Genomic DNA, 13460 nt, shown 5'->3' on the forward strand with positions numbered 1-13460 from the left:
AATCCCAAGAGGGATTTTTCAAAAGGAGATCGACTGCGACGAACTTAGCGTTATTCACGCAATTTATTGTTGAATCGCTGGAGAAGGTGCACAAGTTTATGTTGTGCATTTAGACATATTGAAATGTTTTGATAAACTAAGTCATGCAAAGATTAACGAGGAACTTTATAAGTTCGATCTACCAGGCAACCTGTTAATCCTACTTCAAAATTTGATCTGTAATATACTAAACTACGTATAACATGCTGACTGCTGCTCAGACCCATTCATTCCATCATCTGACATGCCACAATGCCCGAATTTAAGACCTACGCTATTTACTGTCTTATTTAACGGTGCCATAAATTCTAGAGCAAAAAAATAATGTATTCGGATGATACAAAAGTACTCATGAAAATAAAAACATTATAGGATTCGACAAACTATGCGTTTTGGGCGGACCAGTTATACGGGACGCGGAAAAACTGGAAAGTGTTTTACCGAGATACACTGTCCGGTGAACACGAATGATTTCGTGGAAGCGATAGTAAGTTTTTCCAAGTGTCTCAGTTTGACACGTGGTAGTTCGTTACATTTCGGACATAGAACGTCGCATCCTCATTTTATCCAAATTAAAATTCATTTTCGTGCTTCCAGCAGAAGGGTCATTTAAGAAATCGATTCGCCGATAATATTTGATCCATCCGTAGCATTTAGAAGAAGTTCCAAACGAAAAATTTCAGAAATTTTATCCCACAGTGCTCAGTTTTTGTGCATTAACTCTATAAATTTATTGGTATTGAACATTTTGTATATAAAGTCGATCGCTCTGCCGCGCAATATGTCGCGTTCCGTTTGAAACTGCGTGCGACACGGTAAACCGGACCCTTGAAACGGGATTGGCGAAAACGCACAGTGTGTTGGGTTCCGTAGGGGATTGCCTGGCCTTTCGAAGAAAACTAATAGAGTTCGTCGGACGGTGGGCTGACATGGGTCTGGAATCAATTCTAAAAAATTTAAAATCATAACCTTCCATTAAACACAAGAATCAATTTTCTTCGATTATGATCTTCAAGGAGTCACGATAGAGCGAGTTTACTCAATACGCGGTCTAGGATTGAACTATAGCTTTAAATTTGTATTTAAAGCACAAGTCTGGCTTCCGTTTCATCAAAATGTAATTATGTAGTAGATTAAAAACATATATACTATCTGGGAGAGACATCGGATACTTTCATTAATTTTTATATTTAAGCTAATTCGAGAAATTATTGACTGTCCCGAACAACTGCATCAAGTAAATTTTACAACTCCTTTAAAAAAAATCCTAGATCATATGAATTATATGTAGCACCTAGTAATAAATCGATGATTCAAAACTCACCCATTTATAGAATGTATTATGTCCTAAGAAAACTCTACAAAAGATGCCATTCTCGAAGTGGACGTGTATGATATATCTCTTCAAGCGTTCAAAATTACGGCGAAAACCTATGTACCGAATTTGATTTAAGATTTTAAATTAAATTAAGTTAGAAAATAATGAACTACGACAAAATACCACTGTTAATTAATTATGATTATGTTACCCTGTAATTGGTCTATGTAATGATGGGTTATCGCTGAATAATAATTTTTTGTTCGAAACGAGCAATAATATATTCAGATGCACCTTTTTCATTTCATTACAGTTAATTAAGCTCAACCCCTTGCCTGATATCAAACAAGTGACTCAGTTGCCCATTTTCGCGTACACACGCTTTGCCACCTGTATTGAGACAGTCCGTTCTATTTTCATAATCAGAATTTAATAATAAAGCTACGGGCGAAAATTTATATTGATACGCTCCTGACTCAAAAGTGGACAGCTAGGTAGAGCTAAGGGGTGATTCACCAAATCATTCGACCATACGATAGATTGCGCGCGCCATCAGCTAATAAGTGGGGGTAGCGTGGGTCTAATGCAACCTATAAATTGATTGCGATACCGGTATCAGGTCTCTTTGCTCTTTGCTTTTCTTTCCTTGAATTACCAGGACTTCTTATTCGAGGATCTACGAGGGGAGATTCTCTTAGTTCATTCAACCACCTGTCGTTGAAGACAGAGTTTTAATTGAGGAAGCCTCTTTCAAAAAGGACGCTGCCCTCTAATTACAAACTTCCGTCAACAAACTATCCAAATTCATCAGAATTCGGATAGTTAGACGTAAGTTTTTGGGAATTTAGTTTTTTTTAATGCATGGTTGTAACGACTTTGCACTCCACGTTTATGTGGAGACTTCATTGTGCATGTTTGTAGTTTTGTTTGGGGATTTGAAATAAGTAAAAAAAAATAGTGTGTGAAATTTTACTGTAACAATTTTTCCCTTTATATTACGATAAAGAAACGTCGTTCTGCATGGTTGCGCTAGCTATTAAAATTTACATGGGCATTTTTACTTAGAACTTTTATAAAAATGGAATCAGAAAAGAACTCATAACGACTTTGCACTTAATTTAAATGGTAAGACCTCGTTGTGCGAGTGAAATTCGGGAGAATTGATAAAAAATGGGATCTAAAAATATGTAGGAGAATCAGAAAATCAGTTTCCAAATTTAAATAAAATAAAGTTGTACTTTCTCGTAGCGATCTTGCATCTTATTTAAACATGAGCACCTCGTTGTGCGAAGAAACATAAAAAAATATAAACATTTAAATTATGTCAAATAATTTCAAACAGATCTTATGAGAGAGATCTATCACTAATACACGCAATCATCTCTCCCTCGAGTGAATCCACAATCTATGATTTTCGTTGCTATTTTTTTATGATTTAAAATTTCAGCAGCGAATTTTATTTAAAAAATAAGGTCTATTTATTTTCTTGTTGCGAAAATAATTTCCAAGTATAACTGTAAAATGTTTAGGGCTAGTTTTGATATCCTGTCAGTATTAGAATCAATGTATTTTGTTGGTTGCAATTTACTGGAAAGGATAAAGTAAACGCAAATTGAACGAATCTCTAGATAAAAATAAATATCCTTGAGAGAAGTTTAAAATGCGACAGAATTATTACCTAAAATTAATACAATTTTTGTTATATGTAAGATCATTTATTAAGATCAGCCGAGTGCAGTAATCAATTTGAGAATATAAATAAACACAAAGTCAATCCCCCCTAAACTAAAAATTCTTTAGAAAAAAAATATTTATTTGTAATTCTTCAATTTCAAGAAATTGATAACCATCAACGCCCCCCTAAACGAATGTATATAAATGAAAATAAATTAATTCGTTTATAAACTAACTGCTTACTTATTATATTGATATTTTTATTAATGTTTTTATATTATTTTATTTTTTCATTCATTCCTACTTCTCAATATTTTGCAATTGTCATGTCGCACCTTATTCCGAACCTTCTTTAATTTATTAAATACCTGGGGGTCGTGAACGGAATTTTAACCAATCTCCGTATTCCCATATTGTTTTGCCAGTAAGCGAACTTATTACTAGAATTGATCCAAAAGCGAAAAAGCGATAGTAAAATTTACAGTGCTTTTCATCATACATTTTAGGCAAACACCAACGCTTGCATTTTATCGGTATCCTAATCGCTTTTGTAGAACTTATATTTTTATATCGAGATATCAGTTTATAGAATCGTTCTTTTTCTAATGCATTTAATGAAGTACAATGCGCCACGTTTTCTGTAATTTGTTCATCAGTTAATGCATATTTATCCTGAGCATTATCATAAGTTTTAATAGAATTAATTTTTTTTTAAATATTTGGAAAATTTTCTTCGGGTTCTAAATACTTCCCTAAAAATTCTATGTATCTTTCTTTTTGGACATTTTCCGCATCCATCATTATGCGAATTCTTTTTATATCTTCTGCTACTAGTTTAATTTTAATCGATTTATTTTTACCTTTTAGTTCAATAATATTATCATTAAAATCGATTTCACTATTTAAACTTTTCAATAAGTCCACTCCAATAATACATTCTTTTTTAAGTCTAGTAACAATCAGAAAAACGTAAGAACCTTTCGAGTCGCCCATGTCGAATTTTGCATAAATTTGATGCTTTAATTTTACAGGTCTTCCCCCAGTTGCACCAACAATTGTGGTTCCTACAATTGGTTAAAGTTTGCATTGTTTGAAAATATTATAATTGTTTACATAAAAAGTCTCAGAAATACACGTGACTTCGCTACCTGTATTTATTAATGCATTTGTTTCTATGTCCTCAACATTTAAAATCATTATCGGACATTTATCTAATTCTTTATCTACCGTATTATAATCGTTTTTTAGTAGTTTATTCCTCATATCTAAAGGTAGAGGCTTTTTAAAATATGTTGGTCCCGGATTGGCCTCTACTGTTTCAATTTCTACTGACCCGAGAAATATGCGTTTCCCGGATTAAAATAACATTCATCGCGATTATCAACATTTTCCGCAACTTCTATAACTAGTTTGTTTAGTTATATTACTTTGCGACAGGGTGTTGTGCTAATTATTATGAGTTTCTTTTTGTATTTGGTATCGATCACTCGCATTTATAGTCGAGCTTTCTTAATTTGCATGATTAGGCTTTCGCTTATAAATATTATCTTCTACTCGTCCATTTACATAATTTTGCAAAGAAGTGTTTCCATTGTTTTCATCACGGAAGTTATAATTATTTTGAAAACCACTTGGCCGTTGATAACGATGTTGAGATTGATTATTATACAGATCTCTATTTCGATAATTAAAATCTGGATACGAAGCACGGTTTTGCGAATTTTCTTAATCAAAATTTGAGCGATTTTTATTGTTGAAAGAATTATTTCTCGGATTAGCGCTGTCGTTTGGATTAAAATATCCTTGATTTTGACAATTCTGGCGTGGATAATTATTAGATGCCCGTCCTGAATAATAATTATTTTCAAATCAATCATTATCCTTTCTCATGTGTTGATCATTACTTCGATCACGTGGTAAATTATTTGATTCAAAGCTAGAATTTCTAAAACCTTCATTCTCATAATTTGGCAGCTTTTCTTGATTTTTATAAGAGTTTTGGAAATTATTTCCATCTTCTCTATAATTTCTCATATTTCGTTTATTGCAATTAAATCTACCAAAATAATTTTTCTGATTTCGGCGATACCGGTACCAGGTCTCTTTTTTTTACTTTCTTTACTTCTCTCTTTTAATTATCAGGACTTCTTACACGAAAGTTTACGAGGACGGAGTCTCATCTGGTTCATTCAACCACCTGTCATTGAAGGCAGCATTTTAATATAATAAGCGATATTCAAACAGGACGCTACCCGCTAAGGATTCTCCTACTCGAATTTACATTTTTTTTTAATATATTTTTTTTTAAATTATATTATGCATGATTGTAACGACTTTGCGTTCCACGTTTATGTGGAGACCTCGTTGTGTATCTTTGCATCTTAATGTGGGGATTTTAAATATATGAAAAATAGTGTGCGCAATTTTTATTGTAACGACTTTGCAATTTATCTTACGATAAAGAAATCTCGTTGTGCATGGTTGCGTTAGCTATTGAAATTTGTATGGGCATTTTGTTTTGAATTGTTGTAAAAATGGAGCCAGAATAGAATTCGTAATGACTTTAAAATTTATCATACGATAAAGACCTCGTTGTGCGAAGGAAGTTTTGGTTTCTTTTCGGTTAATATTGGAGGAGAATCCCATTTGATTATTTTTAGTACTGGTGTAATTACCTAAAAATATATTGAATTCATTGCTAAACGACGAAAATTGAACGAATCTCTAGATAAAAATAAATATCCTTTAGTGAAGTTTAAAATGAGACACAATTATTACCAAAAATTAATACAATTTTTGATATTTGTAAGATAACTTATTAAAATCAGCCAAGTGCAGTAATTACTTTAAGAATATCAATAAACACAAAATCAACCCCCGTTTAGCGAGAAGTAATAGTGTTACAATAACCTCCCATACAATTTATAAATGTTTTTTTGTGGTTTAATAATGATAAGAACAAATAGACGAAAGAAATAAAAAATAAAAATATATGTATATTTTTTTTGTAGAGAGAAGTAAGGGGATTTGGATGGTTGCCTTCTCATTTGCTTTCCAAATTTTTATTTTTGTCCAAAGAGAGAGGTTCTTTTTCTTTTCTTGTTTCAGGAAAGAAAGGGTTTTTTGAGATTGTAATAGTAAGATTTTATGGTGATTGTCCAAATTTGTTCATTGGATTCATGGTTTTATTTTCAGGAATTCTGCTAATTAACTTGATCGTTGAACGTTAAATAGGAATCTAAATTTAATTTAATCTAATTTAAATTTCTTAAATTTTATACTATAAGATGCTCGGTATTCCTAAATTAAATAATGCAATAAGTAAAATAATCACAGAAGCAGTTTTTGTATCCCTTAATCCTTTGGAATGTGTTAAGCTACGTGATTTGTATGAGTTTTGATTCAACTGCTTCTAACACAGGAAAAGATAATGGTACGTGTGTTCTTTTAGAAACTTAATTTGGAAGAAATATACTATTTTTTCGCCGCATTGGCAGGCAGTATTAATTTACTGTTGAAGACACATATCCAGTTACTGTGCCACGATCTTAGTTTTAGGAATATTACTATGTATATTTTTTGTTCCTTAGAGGGCTACTTAGCCCTAGGGACTTTCTCAATGAATTACAAATTACAAATTATATCTGGCGTGCCGGAATCCCGTGCATAAAGTAATTATTGGAGGCAATATTTACCGTTTTATTTGGACTATCTAAAGGTATAAATATTTTGATTTTCGAGAGATTTTAAACAAATTAAAAAATAATTAATTCTGAAAACTTCAAACCGTTAGATGACCCACAATTGGAATTACCACACTTGAAAAGAATAAAACCGGATGTCATCGAATTTCTTAACAATATTTTGTCAGGAAAAAACGGTTACTTATCTCAATGAACTTATACAGATATAGTAGAACTTTGTCTAATAATATTAGGAGTTCTCTATAGGAAAAAGAAATATCACTTATTCATCTTTCTAGCTTACCACTTAGCTGGATGGATGGCGAAACTAAACTATTGCCTTCTTAGCTTTAGACATGGATTTCCTGTCCAAATAATAGTGACGCCCCGCCCAATGATCTATTCCTCTTTCGTAAATTAAAATGATATTTAGTAGTTAATAGAACAGTGTCAGATGCAGCCGTAAAAAAGTTTAAATCTCGTTTGTTTTACCTTGGATCTGAATTGGTTCCTCTAGTATTATTTTCTTCAAAAACTTCTATCCAGAAAAAGCGGAAACAAATAAAAATGTTGAAATTCTAGTAGGAGGACTAGACTAACCGAGGCATTAAACTAGAAACGATTTATGGTATAGAAAGAAGAGGACTGAATGATCTCGTAAAATCTCCATCAATCGGTGCTTTGCGTTTTCTTCGAATAGACTTGAAAATTTTTCTTAATATTGATCCATAAGAATGGAACACTATTTAAAAATTTGAAGATGCAAAACGTACTGGAGGTTTATTGTAGGTTTTCAACGATTCTGGTAAACGTTTTGTTACTTTAATGTCTGTCTTCAATGAACCTCTTAAAAAATCGGAAGTAGAAAAGCAAAAGATAATAAACTTTGTGAAAGATCATAGAAAGACGATTCCTAATTCCTAATAATTTTTATGTGTGTTTCCAAAGTTTTTCCTTTAGATTATAAGATAATTCAAATTAAAAATATGTAAAATTATTATTTTGGAAAAATTAATTGATATGAATTGTTTCTAAGGACCTAAACAGAATTAAGACGTGTGATAGTCCCAAAGCTTACTTCTATCCCCTTTATCAAACGCTTTTTCTAGAATAGCAAATGCACAGAAAACTTTTTGTTTACCCTCTAACCTTTTTTTATGATTTGTGTCGAGCCAAATACCTAAACCGCACATGATCTTCTTGACATACATCCAAGTTAGACTTCCCAGATATTTTCTTCTTTTATTTTCATTACCTTATTAATAAGTATTTTTGGATATAATTTTTCACCATACTTAGTAATATGATGCTTCTGTAAATATCGCAGTTGCTTTTTTCCCCCTTTCCTTTTCTGTATTGAGACGATGGTCGCTTTTATCCAGTCATTTGGAACTTCCCCCATCTCGATGCATTCATTTATCAACTCGCACAGCCTGCAAGGTATATATTCGTCACCTTAGTTAAACATTTCAGCGTGAATGCTATCTATACCAGCAGCCTTACCATTCTTTAAGTTCTTAATGATATCCTTAACCTCGGCGGCACTAATTCTTTCAACCGGGTTATCCTACATACCGTCTTTTATGCTGCACTTGTGCTCCTCCATAGCTACACCTCCTAATAATTTCATGTAATGGTCGCTATGAACGTCTTTTATTACATCTGTATCCCCTACCATTTCGAAAATAATTTCTTATATCTTTCGAAAGCGTTTTGCATATTTTCCTCTCCTGTCCCTTTGATTTTGACCTTGCTTTCTTTAACTAGTATTTCTACTTTTTTGTTTTTGTACCCATAATAATTTTCTAGTCAAATCTCGTCACAGCCAAGATCTGTGATTAAAACTTTTTCAGACACGCTTGTTTCTTTTTGTTAACGTATACGCGAATGTCATCAGTCCACCAAACATCTCTAGTCATACTTTCAACGAGCGCAGTGCAACACACTTCAGGTGAACTCCGAACAGTGATATCCGGGAACAATTTAAATGAACCCTCTATATGTTTATTGTGAATTTCTCCCAAGTTGTTCTATCTAGGCGTTCACTCACTTTGTCCGCAACTTGTATTTATTTTTCTGATTTCAGTAATTTCTCTATCTTGACTGGCGTCTGCTTCGACCTTTTACTTCTCTTTCTTATCCATCCTTGATCTAATTTAATTTTTGAAACTAAAAGGTAATATTCCTTTTCACATTCAAAACCACTCATAACCTTGTTCCATGTTTAAAATTAGTTCGCTTTATGCCTTAACCAAGTATTTGTTATAAAGAAGACCTTTTTTATACATAAGTTAGTCTATAATCTAAATTAATAAAGCTAACCTCCGAATTTGTATTATATTAGGTATGAGATTAAAACATATTTACGAACATTGAGTGATTACAGGCTCTTGTGCATAATACAGCAGAAATAAAGAGGGGAAATCTGTATATATAAGAAATATAAAAAAAGTTTATAAAAACAAAAATAAAATTACAAGACAAAGTTTTAAAGAATTAAAGATAAGAGTTTACCAGTGAGTAATTTCAAGATTTGGGTAAGAAGTATAGCATATATATTCGAAAAAAGGATTTTTAAATGATACAGGTAAGGTGCACTTCTAATATCGGATGGTAGTTTATTTCATAGACGGGCACCTTTTACTATATGTATATGTCGTAGGCATTTAGCCGAATACAGCATTAGGCTTTATGCCAAAGCATTAGGCCAAATGCTGGCAATAGCCGAATTTTTCTGCGTTGACCTTTCTTCCGTCTAATTTCTTGAAAAAAAGTGAATTTTATTTTCGATCAATAACTATACATTTACTTTAAATCAGAAAATATTCTTTATGTATTGGTCGATGTATTATAAAATTTTAGGAGTGGCAGAAAGTTGAGGAATCTTTTTAAAATACATGAGATTGATTGTATTGCCTTATTGTACATTCATAGTGAATTGCAATAAATAAAACCATTAATTTTCAATCATAAGAAAGAAGAATTTTTCGTAAAAAATTTGATTTTTCAACTGTCTGGGCATTACCTGATTCATCTCATCATCCGACGACTCAGTTTATAAATGTCGTGGGTTTGATCCTCCGATGCGGATTGGTAACTCTACTTGTTAACAAAAATCCACCGTTAACGAAACTTGTGGACACTCAAGGAACGTGTTCATTTACTACGGAGTTCAAAGTCTGTACGGCAGGAGGCTCTTCAGTGTCTTCCTGGTTGATTCTCTTTTACTCGCCGAACTATACCTCTCACCACTCGGGTGATACAAGGCCCAACACTCGCGACGCCACATAGCGCGTCGATGTACTACAGGAAGTTTACGTTAATAATAACACAGACCGACAAGATTTTGACCCAGAAAGTAGAATACACTTTACGGAAGGTTTTTGGTATAATTAATCCGAATCTGATGTCCAAATTTCTAAATTGGCTCTGGTTCCCGAGATATCCTAACCTAAAATTGCAAAAACAGTGAGTTTTGCCCTAAACAGAGGTAAACTCACAAACATAAAAATTTTTAAATGTTTTTTCTCAGCAAAAACAAAAGATATTTTAGAAAACTCAACTGTATTCAAAAGAGCGAGATTTATGCTTTAAAATTGCGTTTATGGTTTGTTGGGTGAATGGAAAAATTCGATGCTACATAACCTCAAATATAGGCAAGAACTGCTGTTTTTTTTACTTTTAGAATAGGATATCTCGGATACCAGAGCCAATTGAGAAATTTGGACCTCAGATTCGGATTCAGCATGCCAAAAACCTTTGGAACAGTATATTCTGGTTTATGGGTCAGAGGACCGACCTGATTTTGTCGGCCTGTGGCAGGTTTTTTATTCTCCTTACTTAAGGATTACTCAAGGTAAAAATACTTCTCCAACTTTTAATCTCTTTCTTTACCGATTCTTTTTTGAATGCAAGATGTTTAATGTTTTTAGAATCTTCGAACGTTTAATGTAAGAAGTTCTTGTTCACTTGAGTGACTTACGGTAGAATTGATTGTAATGTATACATTTTAAACAAGATGGTATAATCAATTTGATGCGTGGTAGATTTGCGTCTATGCCGAAAATTATAATTATGTATAAATATTAATTGTTTTGCTTCATATAGAAAAAACATAATTCTATTAATCAGAGTTTGTATGACTCATTCGACCTTGCTCAATATTGCCCCCACGAACTCCCTCTTCCGTAGAGCTAGTCCCAATTAATTTGCTTATTCCTTTTATTATTCTAAAATTCCTTTTACTTTAACTAAATTAAAATTTCCTAGTGTTTGAATATGATATTGAACTTAAAGTATTCTGTGCTTTACACCCAGTGGCATCTCCACAAGCGCCTAGCGCCAAGCACCTGATATTGGTGAGATCTTTCTTTTTAAATTTTGCAGGAATACTTTTTAATCCTAAAACATCACAGAAATGTTTGCTGTTTTGATGTTTTACTTGAAAATACTTAATTGTTTTTTTATCATTTTAGTTTTCTCGCGTGTGCTGATTTCCGGTTCCGTTGTATTGTGCTTCAAGTCATGTCGCGTCGGTTAAGAATCTGACCGGGAATTTATCAGAATCTTTCGGTCATTTTTGAAAGTTATGGAAATTTTTGCCATTGTAGCGGAAAAATGTTCTTTTATCCATATTTTTAAATTTTCAACGTGTTGAAAATTGTTGAGTTGCATTGGGGGTCACTATTGGTACATGTAACTGGTAGTTGTTACTGTAAATTTTAACGGTAATTTTCGGAAATTTGAGGAATTTATGGAAATTTTAATAATTCTTGGAAAGTTTTTTTGTTTAATTAGAACTTTTACAAATCTTATCTTGTTTTATCTCTAATTTATGGACGATTTTATGAGTTTTACCATATTTATATAATGTTTGACGACCTGCTATCTTGTTTTACTTTATTATGCGTTTGTATTACGGAGTCGTGATCGAAAAGATGACCGGTAATCTTTCGGAAACTTTCGGCAATTTTAGGGACTTTACGGAAATTTATAATATTCCAATATTTTCTTATTTTAGGGAATATTTCCGTATGTTATAAAAATTTCATAAAAACTTAAGGTGGAATATTAAAAAAAAATGTTGACGGGTTTAAGAATTATCGGAGAAAATGTGAAAATCGGAATGTTGAAAAATTTTTCTGCTGTGGTTATGTGGTATTGTAAGTCCGGGTTATTTCTTGAGTAAGTGGCCTATAAAAGGCCGAGATCGTGAATGTTCTTGTGAATTTCGAGTTAAGTGTGGAAGGGAATGCGGTTGAACGGGATTATCGTATAGTCCGCCAGAATCTAACATCTACAGGGCAAAATGTAAGCTGGGATCAACTTGATTGGTTGTTGGCGCTCTACAATTCTCAAATGGGTGTAACTCTTGGTGCGTCGGTAAATATTATGGATACCCCGGTAACTTAACGTCTCAGTAATGATATCACATCAGCGGAGATGCCCGTGTCATCTGATACGAGAGTTTCAGCTGAAATAGGGTCAAGCATGACAATTCCCAGACCTACTTCATTTATGCTTACGCCTATGAACACACCGTCCGTAAATTTTGCTGAAACTTTGGTTGGTAGTGTTTATCCAAACTTACGCAACTCTACAGTCACGCCCGTATTTCCACAGACACCTCTCATCAGGTTAACCTTTTATCCCTCAGATTTCACTAGTATTAATACTGTGGCAGGCAATATTACTGGTTTCATTCCGAGTGGTAACATCGCACAGGACCTGAACTTCCATAGTTTGATCGACCTAGATCCACCCAGCTTAATAGGGAATACCCCTTCAATCTCTTCGGTAAGTTCATATCACACACTATTGTCCGAATAGAGAAATCTCGTTGAAAATTCTAATAGCCATCCACCTCCACTTGTTAATTCCACTATTTTTGTAGAACGCATGCGTTATACCGAAACAACCAGACAACCCTATCAAACTAATATTTTCAATGCTTCCACTCATCCGTCGTTGGATTGCATTCATTCGAATGATCGTGCTCCAAATGTTTTGGACGTGGTCCGTAAATGGAATCTCTCTCTCTCAGTGGTGTAAAGAATAATAGTGCGGAAGAGTTCTTGAAAAGAGTGGATGAGTGCCGTTTGGGTAGTGGTTTGACTGATAGCCAATAACTTGGAGCAATGCCTAGTCTCCTTACTCACGGTGTTTTAACATAGTTTAAGTTATGTCTTGATGAAAATAAGTATTCAGATTGGGCCGAATATAACCACAGCTATTTGTTGTGTAAGTTATTCCTCGAACCTGGAAAACGATTAAGGACGGACGATCAACGGATCCGCTTGCCCTCCTTATTCGAAATGATCCACACGTGTTGATGTATTAATAATAAGTACCGTGAGCAAAATTGTTCTTTGCTTCGTGATAGGCGATTGCATGTTGTAGTCTATATAGATGGTCATAGGCTGAAAGGGCTATTTGACCCTGGCTCTTGCTGCACCTACATAGGGGGCATTATTCCTCAACTGCCCCAACTCAAAAAGTCATGTTTTTCGATTGTCTCTAAATTCTGGGAATATGTTCGCCTACCCAACAGTAGTTAATCCACAAACTTATAGACCAGGATTACCAACCCTCCCCAAGTGAGTAGGGGGGGGGGTTGAATTTTCAACCCCAATGCCTGCAGGGGGAGTTTCAAACGCCTGTAACTTCTTTTCTAATTACGCGATTTAAAATTTTTATGAGGGTTTTGGAAAGTGCTTTTTACACGCTTTCATCCTATTTTATTATTT

At 33.5% G+C, this 13460-nt stretch overlaps 1 protein-coding gene across 2 annotated transcripts in view; it reads right to left on the reverse strand.

Moving 5' to 3' along the window:
• LOC117179408 (ATP-binding cassette sub-family B member 7, mitochondrial) overlaps positions 1-13460 on the reverse strand; it is a 332187-nt gene that overhangs the window by 161115 nt on the left and 157612 nt on the right. The gene's annotated exons all lie outside the window — the stretch shown is intronic.

This window comes from Belonocnema kinseyi, chromosome 9 (assembly GCF_010883055.1).
Source record: "Belonocnema kinseyi isolate 2016_QV_RU_SX_M_011 chromosome 9, B_treatae_v1, whole genome shotgun sequence".
NCBI classification, from domain to species: Eukaryota; Metazoa; Arthropoda; class Insecta; order Hymenoptera; family Cynipidae; genus Belonocnema; species Belonocnema kinseyi.